Source organism: Pseudophryne corroboree, chromosome 4 (assembly GCF_028390025.1).
Source record: "Pseudophryne corroboree isolate aPseCor3 chromosome 4, aPseCor3.hap2, whole genome shotgun sequence".
NCBI classification, from domain to species: domain Eukaryota; kingdom Metazoa; phylum Chordata; class Amphibia; order Anura; family Myobatrachidae; genus Pseudophryne; species Pseudophryne corroboree.
Genome location: NC_086447.1, coordinates 105,269,292 through 105,292,111, shown reverse-complemented (window position 1 = coordinate 105,292,111; position 22,820 = coordinate 105,269,292).

The window sequence follows — 22,820 nt, the reverse complement described above, 5'->3', positions numbered from 1 at the left end:
TCAGAGGCTCCTACGTTGTCATACTGTTAACTGGGTTCAGATCACAAGTTGTACGGTGTGATTGGTGTGGCTGGTATGAGTCTTACCCGGGATTCAAAATCCTTCCTTATTGTGTACGCTCGTCCGGGCACAGTATCCTAACTGAGGCTTGGAGGAGGGTCATAGGGGGAGGAGCCAGTGCACACCACCTGATCCTAAAGCTTTATTTTTGTGCCCTGTCTCCTGCGGAGCCGCTAATCCCCATGGTCCTGACGGAGTCCCCAGCATCCACTACGGACTACGAGAAATAGATTTATCGGTAAGTAAAATCTTATTTAAAATGCTATAAGGGAAAAACACTTATATAAAGGTTGTCCCTGTATAATTATAGCGTTTTTGGTGTGTGCTGGCAAACTCTCCCTCTGTCTCCCCAAAGGGCTAGTGGGGTCCTGTCCTCTATCAGAGCATTCCCTGTGTGTGTGCTGTGTGTCGGTACGTGTGTGTCGACATGTATGAGGACGATGTTGGTGAGGAGGCGGAGCAATTGCCTGAAATGGTGATGTCACTCTCTAGGGAGTCGACACCGGAATGGATGGCTTATTTAAGGAATTACGTGATAATGTCAACACGCTGCAAGGTCGGTTGACGACATGAGACGGCCGGCAAACAAATTAGTACCTGTCCAGGCGTCTCAAACACCGTCAGGGGCTGTAAAACGCTCATTTACCTCAGTCGGTCGACACAGACACAGACACGGACACTGACTCCAGTGTCGACGGTGAAGAAACAAAGTATTTTCCTTTAGGGCCACACGTTACATGTTAAGGGCAATGAAGGAGGTGTTACATATTTCTGATACTACAAGTACCACAAGAAGGGTATTATGTGGGGTGTGAAAAAACTACCTATAGTTTTTCCTGAATCAGATAAATTAAATGAAGTGTGTGATGATGCGTGGGTTTCCCCCGATAGAAAATTATTGGCGGTATACCCTTTCCCGCCAGAAGTTAGGGCGCGTTGGGAAACACCCTTTAGGGTGGATAAGGCGCTCACACGCTTATCAAAACAAGTGGCGGTACCGTCTCCAGATAGGGCCGCCCTCAAGGAGCCAGCTGAGAGGCTGGAAAATATCCTAAAAAGGTATATACACACATACTGGTGCTATACTGCGACCAGCGATCGCCTCAGCCTGGATGTGCAGCGCGGGGGTGGCTTGGTCGGATTCCCTGACTGAAAATATTGATACCCTTGACAGGGACAGTATTTTATTGACTATAGAGCATTTAAAGGATGCATTTCTATATATGCGAGATGCACAGAGGGATATTTGCACTCTGGCATCAAGAGTAAGTGCGATGTCCATATCTGCCAGAAGATGTTTATGGACACGACAGTGGTCAGGTGATGCAGATTCCAAACGGCACATGGAAGTATTGCTGTATAAAGGGGAGGAGTTATTTGGGGTCGGTCCATCGGACCTGGTGGCCTCGGCAACAGCTGGAAAATCCACCTTTTTTACCCCAAATCACATCTCAGCAGAAAAAGACACCGTCTTTTCAGCCTCAGTCCTTTCGTCCCCATAAGGGCAAGCGGGCAAAAGGCCAGTCATATCTGCCCAGGGATAGAGGAAAGGGAAGAAGACTGCAGCAGGCAGCCCATTCCCAGGAACAGAAGCCCTCCACAGCTTCTGCCAAGTCCTCAGCATGACGCTGGGGCCGTACAAGCGGACTCAAGTGCGGTGGGGGGTCGTCTCAAGAGTTTCAGCGCGTAGTGGGCTCACTCGCAAGTGGACCCCTGGATCCTACAAGTAGTATCCCAGGGGTACAGACTGGAGATTCGAGACGTCTCCCCCTCGCAGGCTCCTGATGTCTGCTTTACCAACGTCTTCCTCCGACAGGGAGGCAGTATTGGAAACAATTCACAAGCTGTATTCCCAGCAGGTGATAATCAAAGTACCCCTCCTACAACAAGGAAAGGGGTATTATTCCACACTATATTGTGGTACTGAAGCCAGACGGCTCGGTAAGACCTATTCTAAATGGGAAATCTTTGAACACTTACATACAAAGGTTCAAATCAAGATGGAGTCACTCAGAGCAGTGATAGCGAACCAGGAAGAAGGGGACTATATGGTGTCCCTGGACATCAAGGATGCTTACCTCCATGTCCCAAATTGCCCTTCTCACCAAGGGTACCTCAGGTTCGTGGTACGGAACTGTCACTATCAGTTTCAGACGCTGCCGTTTGGATTGTCCACGGCACCCCGGGTCTTTACCAAAGTAATGGCCGAAATGATGATTCTTCTTCAAAGAAAAGGCGTCTTAATTATCCCTTACTTGGACGATCTCCTGATAAGGGCAAGGTCCAGAGAACAGTTGGAAGTCGGAGTAGCACTATCTCAAGTAGTTCTACGACAGCACGGGTGGATTCTAAATATCCAAAATCGCAGCCGTTTCCGACGACACGTCTGCTGTTCCTAGGGATGGTTCTGGACACAGTCCAGAAAAAGGTGTTTCTCCCGGAGGAGAAAGCCAGGGAGTTATCCGAGCTAGTCAGGAACCTCCTAAAACCAGGAAAAGTGTCAGTGCATCATTGCACAAGAGTCCTGGGAAAAATGGTGGCTTATTACGAAGCGATTCCATTCGGCAGATTCCACGCAAGAACTTTTCAGTGGGATCTGCTGGACAAATGGTCCGGATCGCATTTTCAGATGCATCAGCGGATAACCCTATCTCCAAGGACAAGGGTGTCTCTCCTGTGGTGGTTACAGAGTGCTCATCTTCTAGAGGGCCGCAGATTCGGCATTCAGGATTGGATGCTGGTGACCACGGAGGCCAGCCTGAGAGGCTGGGGAGCAGTCACACAGGGAAAAAATTTCCAGGGAGTGTGATCAAGTCTGGAGATTTTTCTCCACATAAATATACTGGAGCTAAGGGCAATTTACAATGCTCTAAGCTTAGCAAGACCTCTGCTTCAAGGTCAGCCGGTATTGATCCAGTGGGACAACATCACGGCAGTCGCCCACGTAAACAGACTGGGCGGCACAAGAAGCAGGAGGGCAATGGTAGAAACTGCAAGGATTTTTCGCTGGGCGGAAAATCATGTGATAGCACTGTCAGCAGTGTTCATTCCGGGAGTGGACAACTGGGAAGCAGACTTCCTCAGCAGGCACAACCTCCACCCGGGAGAGTGGGGACTTCATCGGGAAGTCTTCCACATGATTGTGAACCGTTGGAAAAGACCAAAGGTGGACATGATGGCGTCCCGCCTGAACAAAAAACTGGACAAGTATTGCGCCAGGTCAAAAGACCCTCAGGCAATAGCTGTGGACGTTTCTGGTAACACCGTGGGTGTACCAGTCGGTGTATGTCTTCCCTCCTCTGCTTCTCATACCCAAGGTATTGAGAATTATAAGACGTAGAGGAGTAAGAACTATACTCGTGGCTCCGGATTGGCCAAGAAGGACTTGGTACCCGGAACTTCAAGAGATGCTCACAGAGGACTCATGGCCTCTGCCGCTAAGAAGGGACTTGCTTCAGCAAGTACCATGTCTGTTCCAAGACTTACCGCGGCTGCGTTTGACGGCATGGCGGTTGAACGCCGGATCCTAAGGGAAAAAGGCATTCCGGAAGAGGTCATTCCTACCCTGGTCAAAGCCAGGAAGGAGGTGACCGGACCGCACAACATTATCACCACATGTGGCGAAAATATGTTGCGTGGTGTGAGGCCAGGAAGGCCCCATGAAGAAATTTCAACTCGGTCGTTTCCTGCATTTCCTGCAAACAGGAGTGTCTATGGGCCTCAAATTGGGGTCCATTAAGGTTCAAATTTCGGCCCTGTCGATTTTCTTCCAGAAAGAATTGGCTTCAGTTCCTGAAGTCCAGAAGTTTGTCAAGGGAGTACTGCATATACAACCCCCTTTTGTGCCTCCAGTGGCACTGTGGGATCTCAACGTAGTTCTGGGATTCCTAAAATCACATTGGTTTAAACAAATCTGTGGATTTGAAATATATCACAGGGAAAGTGACCATGCTGTTGACCCTGGCCTCGGCCAGGCGAGTGTCAGAATTGGCGGCGTTTGTCTCAAAAAAGCCCATATCTGATTGTCCATTCGGAAAGGGCAGAGCTGCGGACTCATCCCCAGTTTCTCCCTAAGGTGGTGTCAGTGTTTCACCCGAACCAGCTTATTGTGGTACCTGCGGCTACTAGGGACTTGGAGGACTCCAAGTTGCTAGATGTTGTCAGGGCCCTGAAAATATAGGTTTCCAGGACGGCTGGAGTCTGGAAAACTGACTTGCTGTTATCCTGTATGCACCCAACAAACTGGGTGCTCTTGCTTCTAAGCAGACGATTGCTAGTTGGATGTGTAGTACAATTCAGCTTGCACATTCTGTGGCAGGCCTGCCACAGCCAAAATATGTAAATGCCCATTCCACAAGGAAGGTGGGCTCATCTTGGGCGGCTGCCCGAGGGGTCTCGGCTTTACAACTTTGCCGAGCTGATACTTGGTCAGGGGCACACCCTGACTGAGGAGGACCTGGAGTTCTCTCATTCGGTGCTGCAGAGTCATCCGCACTCTCCCGCCCGTTTGGGAGCTTTGGTATAATCCCCATGGTCCTTACGGAGTCCCCAGCATCCACTAGGACGTTAGAGAAAATAAGATTTTACTTACCGATAATTCTATTTCTCATAGTCCGTAGTGGATGCTGGGCGCCCATCCCAAGTGCGGATTGTCTGCAATACTTGTACATAGTTATTGTTACAAAAATCGGGTTATTATTGTTGTGAGCCATCTTTTCAGAGGCTCCGCTGTTATCATGCTGTTAACTGGGTTCAGATCACAGGTTGTACAGTGTGATTGGTGTGGCTGGTATGAGTCTTACCCGGGATTCAAAATCCTTCCTTATTGTGTACGCTCGTCCGGGCACAGTATCCTAACTGAGGCTTGGAGGAGGGTTATAGGGGGAGGAGCCAGTGCACACCACCTGATCCTAAAGCTTTTACTTTTGTGCCCTGTCTCCTGCGGAGCCGCTAATCCCCATGGTCCTGACGGAGTCCCCAGCATCCACTACGGACTACGAGAAATAGAATTATCGGTAAGTAAATTCTTATTATTATTCATAAATTATTAAAAACAACAAATAAGTCAGGAAAAAAGGTCAGCAGACTTTATTCCAATTGGGTATCGCTGTTGGGTGAATACTGAAAGTGTAAATTTATGGCATATGCACTGCTCCCCAAATGTCTGCTCTGCCGGTGAATTTGACACAGAGGTGGACATTGGGGGTTGGGGGATACCTAAAAAGCCTAGGGGCCCGGCCATGGGTTAATACGGCCCTGTGAGTCAGAACCATACTGCTTGATGGTCACTGGATCGCAAGTTTTCACCCACATTTATGTCAGATATTCTATCATTTTTAAGTATTAAGTCTAATATTGCATCTTTACGAGTGGGCTCTCTCACCAAGTGCTGGAGGGACGCTCCCTGCAAGGAATTCAGAATGATGCAACTTCTAGGGAAACTTGCAACAGACACCTATTTTACATCAGGTAGATTAAAGTTTCCCATAATTGTTTCCTTTCTTTTGAATGCCAGAAACACCCATCTCTCATACGGTGTTCCATGCACCGCGGAAGTTTGTGCAGCACATGTGCAGTCTAAACCGCATTTGGTGGTTTTGGAGCCTGCAAAGTCTGCGTAACATCACAAGATGCATCCACGTTTGAAATTCCAAATAAAAAGCAATGGCCTGGTCGCCAACAGCTTAATCTGTGCCTTATTGGACCACACATGTGAATAGACAAATTGTTGAGCTTTGGTTAATGTGTGCGGGCACAACTGAATAAGGCCTCTTTGGGGTCACTGGCACCAGATGACAGCATACATGTAACAAAGAATAAGGCCTCTTTGGGGTGACTGGCACCAGATGACAGCATACTGTACATGTAACAAAGGCATTTTTAAAATGGAATGATTAAAATCTGAACTTGTTATTAATAGTTCATTTGGCAGTTGATGGAAGCCCATACACACGCAGAGATCAGGGCCAAACTGGCAGAGAAAAGCATCCTGTCTCTCACCAACTTAACCCAACTGAAGCTGATGTTGGTATACAAGGTATTCGCCCAGCAGCTAATTAATTCCCTGTATCACTGAGCAGAAACCATGTTCTGAGCCCTGGAAAATAAGATTTTACTTACCGATAAATCTATTTCTCGTAGTCCGTAGTGGATGCTGGGGACTCCGTCAGGACCATGGGGATTAGCGGCTCCGCAGGAGACAGGGCACAAAACTAAAGCTTTAGGATCAGGTGGTGTGTACTGGCTCCTCCCCCTATGACCCTCCTCCAAGCCTCAGTTAGGATACTGTGCCCGGACGAGCGTACACAATAAGGAAGGATATTGAATCCCGGGTAAGACTCATACCAGCCACACCAATCACACCGTATAACTTGTGATCTAAACCCAGTTAACAGTATGACAAACGTAGGAGCCTCTGAACAGACGGCTCACAACAATAACAACCCGATTTTTTTGTAACAATAACTATGTACAAGTATTGCAGACAATCCGCACTTGGGATGGGCGCCCAGCATCCACTACGGACTACGAGAAATAGATTTATCGGTAAGTAAAATCTTATTTTCTCTGACGTCCTAAGTGGATGCTGGGGACTCCGTCAGGACCATGGGGATTATACCAAAGCTCCCAAACGGGCGGGAGAGTGCGGATGACTCTGCAGCACCGAGTGAGAGAACTCCAGGTCCTCCTCAGCCAGGGTGTGCCCCTGACCAAGTAGCAGCTCGGCAAAGTTGTAAAGCCGAGACCCCTCGGGCAGTCGCCCAAGATGTGCCCACCTTCCTTGTGGAATGGGCATTTATATATTTTGGCTGTGGCAGTCCTGCCACAGAATGTGCAAGCTGAATTGTACTACACATTCAACTAGCAATCGTCTGCTTAGAAGCAAGAGCACCCAGTTTTTTGGGTGCATACAGGATAACAGCAAGTCAGTTTTCCTGACTCCAGCCGTCCTGGAAATCTATATTTTCAGGGCCCTGACAACATCTAGCAACTTGGAGTCCTCCAAGTCTCTAGTAGCCGCAGGTACCACAATAAGCTGGTTCAGATGAAACGCTGACACCACCTTAGGGAGAAACTGGGGACGAGTCCGCAGCTCTGCCCTGTCCGAATGGACAATCAGATATGGGCTTTTGTGAGACAAAGCCGCCAATTCTGACACTCGCCTGGCCGAGGCCAGGGCCAACATCATGGTCTCTTTCCATGTGAGATATTTCAAATCCACAGATTTGAGCGGTTTAAACCAACGTGATTTTAGGAATCCCAGGACTACGTTGAGATCCCACAGTGCCACTGGAGGCACAAAAGGGGGTTGTATATGCAGTACTCCCTTGTCAAATTTCTGGACTTCAGGAACTGAAGCCAATTCTTTCTGGAAGAAAATCGACAGGGCCGAAATTTTAACCTTAATGGACCCCAATTTGAGGCCCATAGACACTCCTGTTTGCAGGAAATGCAGGAGTCGACCGAGTTGAAATTTCTTCGTGGGGCCTTCCTGGCCTCACACCACGCAACATATTTTCGCCACATGTGGTGATAATGTTGTGCGGTCACCTCCTTCCTGGCTTTGACCAGGGTAGGAATGACCTCTTCCGGAATGCCTTTTTTCCCTTAGGATCCGGCGTTCAACCGCCATGCCGTCAAACGCACCCGCGGTAAGTCTTGGAACAGACATGGTACTTGCTGAAGCAAGTCCCTTCTTATCGGCAGAGGCCCTGAGTCCTCTGTGAGCATCTCATGAAGTTCCGGGTACCAAGTCCTTCTTGGCCCATCCGGAGCCACGAGTATAGTTCTTACTCCTCTACGTCTTATAATTCTCAGTACCTTTGGTATGAGAAGCAGAGGAGGGAACACATACACCGACTGGTACACCCATGGTGTTACCAGAACGTCCACAGCTATTTCCTGAGGGTCTCTTGACCTGGCGCAATACCTGTCCAGTTTTTTGTTCAGGCGGGACGCCATCATGTCCACCTTTGGTCTTTCCCAACGGTGCACAATCATGTGGAAACAACTTCTCGATGAAGTCCCCACTCTCCCGGGTGGAGGTCGTGCTGAGGAAGTCTGCTTCCCAGTTGTCCACTCCCGGAATGAAAACTGCTGACAGTGCTACAACATGATTTTCCGCCCAGCGAAGAATCCTTGCAGTTTCTGCCATTGTCCTCCTGCTTCTTGTGCCGCCCTGTCTGTTTACGTGGGCGACTGCCGTGATGTTGTCCCACTGGATCAATACCGGCTGACCTTGAAGCAGAGGTCTTGCTAAGCTTAGAGCATTGTAAATTGCTCTTAGCTCCAGTATATTTATGCGGAGAGAAGTCCCCAGACTTGATCACACTCCCTGGAAATTTTTTCCCTGTGTGACTGCTCCCCAGCCTTTCAAGCTGGAATCCGTGGTCACCAGGACCCAGTCCTGAATGCATAACTGTGGCACTTTAGTAGATGAGCACTCTGCAGCCACCACAGAAGAGACACCCTTGTCCTTGGAGACAGGGTTATCCGCTGATGCATCTGAAGATGCGATCCGGACCATTTGTCCAGCAGATCCCACTGAAAAGTTCTTGCGTGAAATCTGCCGAATGGAATCGCTTCGTAAGAAGCCACCATTTTTCCCAGGACCCTTGTGCAATGATGCACTGACACTTTTCCTGGTTTTTGGAGGTTCCTGACTAGCTCGGATAACTCCCTGGCTTTCTCCTCCGGGAGAAACACCTTTTTCTGGACTGTGTCCAGAATCATCCCTAGGGACAGCAGACATGTCGTCGGAGACAGCTGCGATTTTGGAATATTTAGAATCCACCCGTGCTGTCGTAGAACTACTTGAGATAGTGCTACTCCGACCTCCAACTGTTCTCTGGACCTTGCCCTTATCAGGAGATCGTCCAAGTAAGGGATAATTAAGACGCCTTTTCTTTGAAGAAGAATCATCATTTCGGCCATTACCTTGGTAAAGACCCGGGGTGCCGTGGACAATCCAAACGGCAGCGTCTGAAACTGATAGTGACAGTTTTGTACCACGAACCTGAGGTACCCTTTGTGAGAAGGGCAAATTTGGACATGGAGGTAAGCATCCTTGATGTCCAGGGACACCATATAGTCCCCTTCTTCCTGGTTCGCTATCACTGCTCTGAGTGACTCCATTTAGAATAGGTCTCACCGAGCCGTCTGGCTTCAGTACCACAATATAGTGTGGAATAATACCCCTTTACTTGTTGTAGGAGGGGTACTTTGATTATCACCTGCTGGGAATACAGCTTGTGAATTGTTTCCAATACTGCCTCCCTGTCGGGGGTAGACGTTGGTAAAGCAAACTTCAGGAACCTGCGAGGGGGAGACGTCTCGAATTTCCAATCTGTACCCCTGGGATCCTACTTGTAGGATCCAGGGGTCCACTTGCGAGTGAGCCCACTGCGTGCTGAAACTCTTGAGACGACCCCCCACCGCACCTGTTTGTACGGCCCCAGCGTCATGCTGAGGACTTGGCAGAAGCGGTGGAAGGCTTCTGTTCCTGGGAATGGGCTGCCTGCTGCAGTCTTCTTCCCTTACCTCTATCCCTGGGCAGATATTATGGGGACGAAAGGACTGAGGCTGAAAAGACTATGTCTTTTTCTGCTGAGATGTGACTTGGGGTAAAAAAGGTGGATTTTCTAGCTGTTGCCGTGGCCACCAGGTCCGATGGACCGACCCCAAATAACTCCTCCCCTTTATACGGCAATACTTCCATGTGCCGTTTGGAATCTGCATCACCTGACCACTGTCGTGTCCAGAAACATCGTCTGGCAGATATGGACATCGCACTTACTCTTGATGCCAGAGTTTCGCATATATAGAAATGCATCTTTTAAATGCTCTATAGTCAATAAAATACTGTCCCTGTCAAGGGTATCAATATTTCCAGTCAGGGAATCCGACCAAGCCACCCCAGCGCTGCCCATCCAGGCTGAGGCGATCGCTGGTCGCAGTATAACACCAGTATGTGTGTATATACTTTTTAGGATATTTTCCAACCTCCTATCAGTTGGCTCCTTGAGGGCGTCCGTATCTGGAGACGGTAACGCCACTTGTTTTTATAAGCGTGTGAGCGCCTTATCCACCCTAAGGTGTGTTTCCCAACGCGCCATAACTTCTGGCGGGAAAAGGTATACCGCCAATAATTTTCTATCGGGGGAACCCACGCATCATCACACACTTCATTTAATTTATCTGATTCAGGAAAAACCACATGTAGTTTTTTCACACTCCACATAATACCCTTTTTTGTGGTACTTGTAGTATCACAAATATGTAACATCTCCTTCATTGCCCTTAACAAGTAACGTGTGGCCCTAAAGGAAAATACGTTTGTTTCTTCACCGTCGACACTGGACGTTTTAACGCCCCTGACGGTGTTTTAGACGCCTGGACAGGTACTAATTGGTTTGCCGGCCGTCTCATGTCGTCAACCGACCTTGCAGCGTGTTGACATTATCACGTAATTCCTTAAATAAGCCATCCATTCCGGTGTCGACTCCCTAGAGAGTGACATCACCATTACCGGCAATTGCTCCGCCTCCTCACCAACATCGTCCTCATACATGTCGACACACAAGTACCGACACAAAGCACACACACAGGGAATGCTCTGATAGAGGACAGGACCCCACTAGCCCTTTGGGGAGACAGAGGGAGAGTTTGCCAGCACACACCAAAAACGCTATATTATACAGGGACAACCTTTATATAAGTGTTTTTCCCTTATAGCATTTTAATATATATATACATATCGCCAAATAAGTGCCCCCCCTCTCTGTTTTAACCCTGTTTCTGTAGTGCAGTGCAGGGGAGAGCCTGGGAGCCTTCCCACCAGCCTTTCTGTGAGGGAAAATGGCGCTGTGTGCTGAGGAGAATAGGCCCCGCCCCCTTTTCGGCGGGCTTCTTCTCCCGTTTTTCTGAGACCTGGCAGGGGTTAAATACATCCATATAGCCTCCAGGGGCTATATGTGATGTATTTTTAGCCAGAATAAGGTATTATACATTGCTGCCCAGGGCGCCCCCAGCAACGCCCTGCACCCTCCGTGACCGTTGGTGTGAAGTGTGTGACAACAATGGCGCACAGCTGCAGTGCTGTGCGCTACCTTCATGAAGACTGAAAAGCCTTCTGCCGCCGGTTTCTGGACCTTCAATCTTCAGCATCTGCAAGGGGGGTCGGCGGCGCGGCTCCGGGACGAACCCCAGGGTGAGACCTGTGTTCCGACTCCCTCTGGAGCTAATGGTGTCCAGTAGCCTAAGAAGCCAATCCATCCTGCACGCAGGTGAGTTGAACTTCTCTCCCCTAAGTCCCTCGATGCAGTGAGCCTGTTGCCAGCAGGACTCACTGAAAATAAGAAACCTAAAAACTTTTTCTAAGCAGCTCCTTAAGAGAGCCACCTAGATTGCACCCTGCTCGGACGGGCACAAAAACCTAACTGGGGCTTGGAGGAGGGTCATAGGGGGAGGAGCCACTACACACCACCTGATCCTAAAGCTTTAGTTTTGTGCCCTGTCTCCTGCGGAGCCGCTAATCCCCATGGTCCTGACGGAGTCCCCAGCATCCACTTAGGACGTCAGAGAAACAGAGGTTACGCTGGCCTAAGAGAATCACAACTGTCCACTGTAAGAGCAGGACTGACATGAACTTTGCTTTTCTGTTTTTTCTTTGTTTTTTAATCCCTTTGTGATAATAAATACATTTATTTCCTAACATCACCTAGTAATGAAAGCAAATGATAACTATTTAAGCATAACTGCTGGGCTGTTTACTCAGTGCCTGCTGTCATGCGCTCCACAGTGGCGTAACCAGTGCTTAAAGTGGTCCTAGAGAGGTGGTGGAACTCACTCCCCTCCCCACAGCGCCCATGTAATAAAGGTATTGCGCACGCGCAAAAAATGGGGCGTGATCTCAAAAATAAAGGGCCGTGGTCACACAATAGTAATAATGCCCACAGTAGTAGCACCCCATAATACACATAATGCCCACAGCAGTAGCGACCCTTATACAATGCCCACAGTAGTAGTGCTCCTTATGCAATGTCCACTGTACTGGTAGTGCCCCTTATATAGAGCCCATAGTAGTGGTGCCCCTTATGCAATGCCCCCAGTAGTAGTGCCCCTTATGTCTCCAGGAGTGATGCCCCTTATGAAGTGCCCCCTTTACAATGCTCTCATTAGTAGTGCCCCCATTAGCAATGCCCCTGTGTAGTATTGTCCACAGTAGTAATGTTGCCTGTAGTAATTCCCCCTGTCATTTAGCCCTAGTATTTATGCCCCCAGTAATAATGCCCCTGCAGTTATGACCCCAATAGTTTACCCCCCCATTAGTTTAGCCTCCCAGTGGTAATGCCCCCAGTAGTTTACCCCCCCCCTTTAGTTTAGCCTCCCAGTGGTAATGCCCCCAGTAGTTTACCCCCCCCCTTTAGTTTAGCCTCCCAGTGGTAATGCCCCCAGTAGTTTAGTCCCAGTAGTTTAGCCACCAGTAGTAATGCCCCCCTGTAGTTTGCCCCCTTGTAATTTAGCCCCTGTAGTTATGCCCCCCATAGTTTAGCCCCCTGTAGTTATGCCCCCTTTTAGTTTAGCCCCCAGTAGTAATGCCTCCAAGTAGTATTGTCCCTGTAGTTACTCCCCCAGTAGTAATGCCCCTGTAGTTATGTCCCCAGTAGTAATGCCCTCCTGTAGTTTGCCCCCAGTAGCTTGCCTCCTTGTAGTTTGACCCTTGTAGCTTGCCCCCAATAATAATGCCCCCCAGTAGTTTGCCCCCAGTAGATGCCCCACAGTAGTAATGTCTCCCAGTAGATGCCCCCAGTAGTAATGCATCCCAGTAGTTTGCTCCCAATAGATGCCCCCCAGTAGTTTGCCCCCAGTAGATGCCCTCCTGTAGTTTGCCCCCTTGTAGCTTGCCCGCAGTAATAATGCCCCCAGTAGTTTGCCCCCAGTAGATGCCCCCCAGTAGTAATGTCTCCCAGTAGTTTGCCCCGTAGATGCCCCCCAGTAGTAATGTCCCCCAGTAGTTTGCCCCCAGTAGTAATGTCTCCCAGTAGTTTGACCCCAGTAGATGCCCCCCAGTAGTAATGTCTCCCAGAAGTTTGCCCCGCAGTAGATGCCCCCCAGTAGTATTGTCCCCCAGTAGATGCCCCGCAGTAGTAATGTCTCCCAGTAGATACCCCCCAGTAGTAATGTCCCCCAGTAGTTTGCTCCCAGTAGATGCCCCCCAGTAGTTTGCCCCCTTGTAGCTTGCCCCCAGTAATAATGCCCCCCAGTAGTTTGCCCCCAGTAGATGCCCCCTAGTAGTAATGTCTCCCAGTAGTTTGCCCCCAGTAGATGCCCCCAGTAGTAATGTCTCCCAGTAGTTTGCCCCCAGTAGATTCCCCCAGTAGTAATGCCCCCCCAGTAGTTTGCCCCCAGTAGTAGTCCCCCAGTAGTTTGCCCCCAGTAGATGCCCCCCAGTAGTAATGTCCCCCAGTAGTTTGCCACCAGTAAATGCCCCTCAATAGTAATGCCCCCAGTAGGTGCCCCTCTGTAGTAATGCCCCCCAGTAGTTTGCCCCAGTAGATGCCTCCCAGTAGTTTGCCCCCAGTAGATGCCCTCAGTAGTAATGCCCCCAGTAGTTTGCCCCCAGTAGGTGCCCCTCTGTAGTAATGCCCCCCAGTAGTTTGCCCCCAGTAGGTGCCCCTCTGTAGTAATGCCCCCCAGTAGTATGTCCCCAGTAGGTGCCCCTCTATAGAAATGCCCCCCAGTAGTTTGCCCCCAGTAGATGCCGCTATACAAAAGAAAAAAACAAAAACAAAACACACCATACTCACCAAGCCCCGCTCCGTGTCCTGCCGCTGCAGTCCTCTGGGCGCCCGCTCCTCGGCACTATGGGAGAGACATCATGACGTCTCTCCCATAGTGCACAGTGACAGCGCCGGAAGCCAGAGCTCAGTCTCCAAGTGGAACTGACAGAACGCAGTTCCGCCCCGTTCCGGCTCACTTTAACCCCTGGGAGGAACTAGAGGGCCACAGCCACAGCGGTTGCTTGGAGGTGCACAGGGATGCGGGGGCACCGCCGCCACTTATTGAGGCTGTTTTGGGAAGGAGGACCCAGAGGGCACAGTGCGTGCCTCTCCTGTGTGTCCCTCCTGGGTCTCCGGCGGCAGCAGCGTGTCTGTTAAATGAAGTGCCCGTACGTGAGCTCTGATTGGCTCACGAACCAGCACTTCATTTGACAGGCATGCCGCTGCCGCCGGAGATGCAGGAGGGACACACAGGAAAGGCGCACGCTGTGTCCTCCTTCCCAAAATGCATAGCAGCGGGGGAGCCCGGGGGAGGGGGGTACCTGGCACTGGGGGAGCATATTTGGCACTGGGGGGGGCATATTTGGCATGGGGGGTATATGTGTACCTAGCACTAGGGGTGGTGGTGCATATTTGGCACTGGGTGTATATGTGTACTTCGCACTGGGGATATATGTGTACCTGGCACTTGGGGGGGCATATTTGGCACTGGGGATATATGTGTACTTGGCACTAGGGGGGAGGGCATATGTGTACCTGGCACTGGGGGAACATATTTGGCACTGGGGGTATGTGTGCAGCTGGCACTGGGGGGGGAGGCATATGGGCACTGGGGGCATATGTGTACCTGGCACTGTGGGGTAATATATGGCACTGGGGGCATATGTTGCACTGGGAGCACAGCCCTAGCAACAAGCATTACCCCCTGGTTACAAGCACAACACCCAGCTCAATCCCTGGCAACAAGCATTACCCCCTAGCAACGAGCATGACACCCAGTGCATGAAACCCCTGGCAAGAAGCTTGAAACCCAGCACATGATACCTCTGGCAACAAGCATAACACCTACCGCATGAAACCCCTGGCAACGAGCATGACACCCTGAGCATGAAAACCCCTGGCACCGTTCATGGAATCAAGAGCATGAAACCCCTGGCAACGAGCAGGTAATTTAAAAGTAATTAGAAGCCTTACTGTAGGACTTAATATGTAATGGGCATTGCGGTGTGTGGCATAATGTATCACGGACATTGCGGTGTGTGTCATAATGTGTCACAGGCATTACGGTGTGTGGCATACTATATCACGGGCATTGCGATATGTAGTATAATGTCTCAGGGTCATTGCAGTGTGTGGCATAATGTATCACGGACATTGCGGTGTGTGTCATAATGTGTCACAGGCATTGTATGTGCTATAATGTATCGGGGGCAATGCAGTGTGTAACATAATGTATAACGGGCATTGCGTGTCATAATGTGTCACAGGTATTACGGTGTGTGGCATGTGTCGGGGGCATTATTGTGTGTGGCATATTGTGTCATGGGCATTATTGTGTGTGGCATAATGTCAAAGGGCCATTGCAGTATGTGGCATAATGTATACTGGGCATTACTATAAGGAGGAAAAATGACAACTAATGAAAGGGGCATGAATCAGGATTATTTTTTTCCCTGTGGTGGCCAACGTCTGGGCGTGCAGGTTGCAAAACTAGGTTTAAGGTAGTCTTTTCCTGCCCCCTTTTTGTGGGCGCGCACAGATTCATCACTTTACTAGTAGCAATTATGGGGGAAGGGGGGAGGGAGGGGCGCCAGAGAATGTTTTGGCTTGGGGGAGAAAAGTTTCTAGTTACGCCACTGGCGCCCCATATACCCAGGACACAGCGATCCAGTTGTATCTATTCTCTAATAATGGAAACGTAGGATTCTCTGGCCATACCATTACACATTAGTGTATATGCAACTTGATACATAAGGGTACATTTACTAAAATGGGAGTTCTATTTAAGATGGGATGTTGCCTATAGCAACCAATCAGATTCCAGGTATTATCATCTAGAAAGTGCTAGATAAATGAGAAGTAGAATCTGATTGGTTGCTATGGGCAACATCCCATCTTAAATAGAACTCCCATCTGAGTAAATTTACCCCATTGAGTACTCTAACACCTTTAGAACTATCAGGGTTAATTATAGAACGGATGGTGAGGTTAGGAGGCACATGGCTAATAGGAGAAGTGTTAGAAGGAGTCATGGTTCTGGTACTCCTTGCAATAACAGCTGGTCAAAGATGGCGGCGCGCTTAGACGCAGCGGCACGGAGCTCCTGTACTACTGGGACAACAGTAACCTGTATCATTCTTATGATAATATGCACTTGGGGTAGCGGTATGATGAGGATCACTTACCCCCGTGAAGTTTTGCTGGGACTGCGGTACGGCGGTGTGGCTACAGGGGTCCCTGTATGGCAGTGCGGCGGCGGCTCATGATGGAGCGGAGGTGGCCTGTAGTGTTGGAGCTGGAGCGGGGGCTGATGATGTCGTTGGCCCTGCGGTAAGCGGCTATGTGCTTCCGGATGCTGGAGCAGGGGCTGATGGTGTCGCTGGCCCTACGGGAGGCGGCTATGTGCTTCCGGCCGCGGCTCCCGCTAACCCTGCTCCTGCAGGAAGCGGTCATGTGCTTCCGACCACGGTTGCTATGAAGGAGAGGCTGGTATCCCCAGTGAAGGAGAGGGAGCTGGACGGGCTAGGGCCGCAGCTGCCGGAGCAGGTTGCCTGCAGCCGGGGAAGGGGAGGACATCGTGGCCGCTACTCCCACCATTACCATCATAGGAGAGCTGGGTATGGACCGAGACATAGAGATTCCCATTGGGGGTCTGACCTTATGGGAGGCTGGTGCCCACGCAGGGAGAGACGGCAGAAGCGTGGTAAGAGGGCAGGTGTCAATCAAAGTAAGATTACAGCTTTGCCCTGTGAAGCCTCCTCTGCCTAGTTTATTCCTGGTTAATGTTCGTTCTCTGGCAAATAAATTGGCGTTGTCTGAGAAATGGTTCTCTTGTAATTTTCACTGAGACATGGCTGACTGAGACTGTTCCTGACACTGCTTTGGATCTGATGGACAGGACTTTGTTTAGAGCAGATAGGACTACTGCATCAGGGAAGAATAGAGGTGGTGGGGTTTGTATTTATTTGAATAATCTGTGGTGTTCTAATTAGAGATGTGCACCGGAAATTTTTCGGGTTATGTGTTTTGGTTTTGGGTTCGGTTCCGTGGCCATGTTTTGGGTTCGAACGCGTTTTGGCAAAACCTCACCGAATTTTTTTTGTCGGATTCGGGTGTGTTTTGGATTCGGGTGTTTAAAAAAAAAAAAAAAAAAAAAACAGCTTAAATCATAGAATTTGGGGGTCATTTTGATCCCAAAGTAATATTAACCTCAATAACCATAATTTCCACTCATTTTCAGTCTATTCTGAACACCTCACACCTCACAATATTATTTTTAGTCCTAAAATTTGCACCGAGGTCGCTGGATGACTAAGCTCAGCGACCCAAGTGGCCGACACAAACACCTGGCCCATCTAGGAGTGGCACTGCAGTGTCAGGCAGGATGGCCCTTCCAAAAAACACTCCCCAAACAGCACATGACGCAAAGAAAAAAAGAGGCGCAATAAGGTAGCTGTGTGACTAAGCTCAGCGACCCTAGTGGCCGACACAAACACCTGGCCCATCTAGGAGTGGCACTGCAGTGTCACGTAGGATGGCCCTTCCAAAAAACACTTCCCAAACAGCACATGACGCAAAGAGAAAAAGAGGCGCAATGAGGTAGTGTTAGGGTCTCCTGCCCTGTGCTGCCACGTCGTCATGGCAACCGGGAGACAAGTGCTAGCGGAGTAACCTGAGCGCAGCTGATACTCCGGTTCGGGTCTTTTGCTGTGCAGTGGTTACAGGCTCTGTGCACGGCAGGGGATCCAGTGCTGGTTTTTGTGCTCACAGTCTGTGAGGTCTGAGTGGGGCGTGGACAGCACCTGCTATATAAGGCCTCTTCTCAGGTTAAGCAGATGCTGCTGAATCTTTGTTGGTTAGTTAGTTCCTGAAAGTTAGCCAGTACTGTGTAGCTTTGTATTTGTTGTTGCTTACTGCATATAGGCCTTGGGATTTGGTACTACACTCTGCCAATCCAGACCTAGCAGTAAGACTGGAGTCAGTCGTTTAACTTGCTGGGGTTCTTTTGCTACTCTGTGAATTTAGCAAGTTTGCGGCTGTATTCTCAGACTTGCCTGCCTAAATCCTGTCTCACTGTGCAAGGTGTTCAGGTGTCAGTTTAGTGGCAGTAAGCTGAACCTGTGCACTGCAAGTGAGGATTAGGATTGTGGAGACTCTCCTTGTGTCTATCATTCCATCTCTGACCAAGGAGTTTACTGCCACACCCGTTGGTAACCCTTTAGGGTTTTGCTGTTGCCCTTAGCAACAGCATTTCGGGTTCTCTACGTATTAAAACACAACATCTTGCTTTTTCCATCTGAGCATTCTTAATACTAGGGAGACACCCAGTTTCTTAGCCTCTGGGCTTCTCTGTTCACTTTGTGTTTATTTTGTTACCCTATCACTTTCTGTGTACGTAATGTCATATTCCCCAGTCTGTCTGTGAGTTCATTTGTTTTGCATCCCTATCTGTTCAGACACCAGTACATTCCTGCAGGCACTGGTGTGCATAACAGTTCAGACACCAGTACATTCCTGCAGGCACTGGTGTGCATAACAGTTCAGACACCAGTACATTCCTGCAGGCACTGGTGTGCATAACAGGTAGCTGTGTGAGTAAGCTAAGCGACCCTAGTGGCCGACACAAACACCTTGGCCATCTAGGAGTGACACTGCAGTGTCAGGCCGGATGGCCCTTCCAAAAAATACTCCCCAAACAGCACATGACGCAAAGAAGAAAAAAAAGAGGCGCAATGAGGTAGCTGTGTGACTAAGATAAGCGACCCTAGTGGCCGACACAAACACCTGGCCCATCTAGGAGTGGCACTGCAGTGTCACGCAGGATGGCCTTTCCAAAAAACACTCCCCAATCAGCACATGACGCAAAGAAAAAAAGAGGCGCAATGAGGTAGCTGTGTGAGTAAGCTAAGCGACCCTAGTGGCCGACACAAACACCTGGCTCATCTAAGAGTGGCACTGCAGTGCCAGGCCGGATGGCCCTTCCAAAAAATACTCCCCAAACAGCACATGACGCAAAGAAGAAAAAAATGAGGCGCAATGAGGTAGCTGTGTGACTAAGATAAGTGACCCTAGTGGCCGACACAAACACCTGGCCCATCTAGGAGTGGCACTGCAGTGTCACGCAGGATGGCCCTTCCAAAAAACACTCCCCAAACAGCACATGACGCAAAGAAAAATGAAAGAAAAAAGAGGTGCAAGATGGAATTGTCCTTGGGCCCTCCCACCCACCCTTATGTTGTATAAACAGGACATGCACACTTTAACCAACCCATCATTTCAGTGACAGGGTCTGCCACACGACTGTGACTGAAATGACGGGTTGGTTTGGACCCCCACCAAAAAAGAAGCAATTAATCTCTCCTTGCACAAACTGGCTCTACAGAGGCAAGATGTCAACCTCATCATCATCCTCCGATTCATCACCGTGTACATCCCCCTCCTCACAGATTATCAATTCGTCCCCACTGGAATCCACCATCACAGCTCCCTGTGTACTTTGTGGAGGCAATTGCTGCTGGTGAATGTCTCCATGGAGGAATTGATTATAATTCATTTTAATGAACATCATCTTCTCCACATTTTCTGGAAGTAACCTCGTACGCCGATTGCTGACAAGGTGAGCGGCGGCACTAAACACTCTTTCGGAGTACACACTTGTGGGAGGGCAACTTAGGTAGAATAAAGCCAGTTTGTGCAAGGGCCTCCAAATTGCCTCTTTTTCCTGCCAGTATACGTACGGACTGTCTGACGTGCCTACTTGGATGCGGTCACTCATATAATCCTCCACCATTCTTTCAATGGTGAGAGAATCATATGCAGTGACAGTAGACGACATGTCCGTAATCGTTGTCAGGTCCTTCAGTCCGAACCAGATGTCAGCATCAGCAGTCGCTCCAGACTGCCCTGCATCACCGCCAGCGGGTGGGCTCGGAATTCTGAGCCTTTTCCTCGCACCCCCAGTTGCGGGAGAATGTGAAGGAGGAGATGTTGACAGGTCGCGTTCCGCTTGACTTGACAATTTTCTCACCAGCAGTTCTTTGAACCCCTGCAGACTTGTGTCTGCTGGAAAGAGAGATACAACGTAGGTTTTAAATCTAGGATCGAGCACGGTGGCCAAAATGTAGTGCTCTGATTTCAACAGATTGACCACCCGTGAATCCTTGTTAAGCAAATTAAGGGCTCCATCCACAAGTCCCACATGCCTAGCGGAATCGCTCTGTGTTAGCTCCTCCTTCAATGTCTCCAGCTTCTTCTGCAAAAGCCTGATGAGGGGAATGACCTGACTCAGGCTGGCAGTGTCTGAACTGACTTCACGTGTGGCAAGTTCAAAAGGTTGCAGAACCTTGCACAACGTTGAAATCATTCTCCACTGCGCTTGAGACAGGTGCATTCCACCTCCTATATCGTGGTCAGTTGTATAGGCTTGAATGGCCTTTTGCTGCTCCTCCAACCTCTGAAGCATATAGTGGGTTGAATTCCACCTCGTTACCACTTCTTGCTTCAGATGATGGCAGGGCAGGTTCAGGCGTTTTTGGTGTTGCTCCAGTCTTCTGTACGTGGTGCCTGTACGCCGAAAGTGTCCCGCAATTCTTCTGGCCACCGACAGCATCTCTTGCACGCCCCTCTCGTTTTTTAAATAATTCTGCACCACCAAATTCAAGGTATGTGCAAAACATGGGACGTGCTGGAATTTGCCCATATTTAATGCACACACAATATTGCTGGCGTTGTCCGATGCCACAAATCCACAGGAGAGTCCAATTGGGGTAAGCCATTCTGCGATGATCTTCCTCAGTTGTCGTAAGAGGTTTTTAGCTGTGTGCGTATTCTGGAAAGCGGTGATACAAAGCGTAGCCTGCCTAGGAAAGAGTTGGCGTTTGCGAGATGCTGCTACTGGTGCCGCCGCTGCTGTTCTTGCGGCGGGAGTCCATACATCTACCCAGTGGGCTGTCACAGTCATATAGTCCTCAGTCTGCCCTGCTCCACTTGTCCACATGTCCGTGGTTAAGTGGACATTGGGTACAACTGCATTTTTTAGGACACTGGTGAGTCTTTTTCTGAGGTCTGTGTACATTTTCGGTATCGCCTGCCTAGAGAAATGGAACCTAGATGGTATTTGGTACCGGGGACACAGTACCTCAATCAAGTCTATAGTTGGCTCTGCAGTAATGATGGATACCGGAACCACGTTTCTCACCGCCCAGGATGCCAAGGCCTCAGTTATCCGCTTTGCAGCAGGATGACTGCTGTGATATTTCATCTTCCTCGCAAAGGACTGTTGGACAGTCAATTGCTTGGTGGAAGTAGTAAAAGTGGTCTTACGACTTCCCCTCTGGGATGACCATCGACTCCCAGCAGCAACAACAGCAGCGCCAGCAGCAATAGGCGTTACACTCAAGGATGCATCGGAGGAATCCCAGGCAGGAGAGGACTCGTCAGAATTGCCAGTGACATGGCCTGCAGGACTATTGGCATTCCTGGGGAAGGAGGAAATTGACACTGAGGGAGTTGGTGGGGTGGTTTGCGTGAGCTTGGTTACAAGAGGAAGGGATTTACTGGTCAGTGGACTGCTTCCGCTGTCGCCCAAAGTTTTTGAACTTGTCACTGACTTATGATGAATGCGCTGCAGGTGACGTATAAGGGAGGATGTTCCAAGGTGGTTAACGTCCTTACCCCTACTTATTACAGCTTGACAAAGGCAACACATGGCTTGACACCTGTTGTCCGCATTTCTGTTGAAATACTTCCACACCGAAGAGCTGATTTTTTTTGTATTTTCACCAGGCATGTCAATGGCCATATTCCTCCCAAGGACAACAGGTGTCTCCCCGGGTGCCTGACTTAAACAAACCACCTCACCATCAGAATCCTCCTTGTCAATTTCCTCCCCAGCGCCAGCAACACCCATATCCTCCTCATCCTGGTGTACTTCAACACTGACATCTTCAATCTGACTATCAGGAACTGGACTGCGGGTGCTCCTTCCAGCACTTGCAGGGGGCGTGCAAACGGTGGAAGGCGCATGCTCTACACGTCCAGTGTTGGGAAGGTCAGGCATCGCAACCGACACAATTGGACTCTCCTTGTGGATTTGTGATTTCGAAGAACGCACAGTTCTTTGCGGTGCTTTTGCCAGCTTAAGTCTTTTCATTTTTCTAGCGAGAGGCTGAGTGCTTCCATCCTCATGTGAAGCTGAACCACTAGCCATGAACATAGGCCAGGGCCTCAGCCGTTCCTTGCCACTCCGTGTGGTAAATGGCATATTGGCAAGTTTACGCTTCTCCTCCGACGATTTTATTTTAGATTTTTGAGTCCTTTTTTTACTGATATTTTGTGTTTTGGATTTTACATGCTCTGTACTATGACATTGGGCATCGGCCTTGGCAGACGACGTTGATGGAATTTCATCGTCTCGGCCATGACTAGTGGCAGCAGCTTCAGCACGAGGTGGAAGTGGATCTTGATATTTCACTATTTTTGGAACCTCAACATTTTTGTTCTCCATATTTTAATAGGCACAACTAAAAGGCACCTCAGGTAAACAATGGAGATGGATGGATACTAGTATACTTATGGATGACGAGTGACTGACGACACAGAGGTAGCTACAGCCGTGGACTACCGTACTGCGTCTGCTAGTATAGAGATGATAATGATATAAAAAAAATATATATATCACTACTGCAGGTATATATAATATAATGACGGACCTGCTGGACACTGTCAGCAGACTCCTAAACTACTAGTATGAAGAAGATA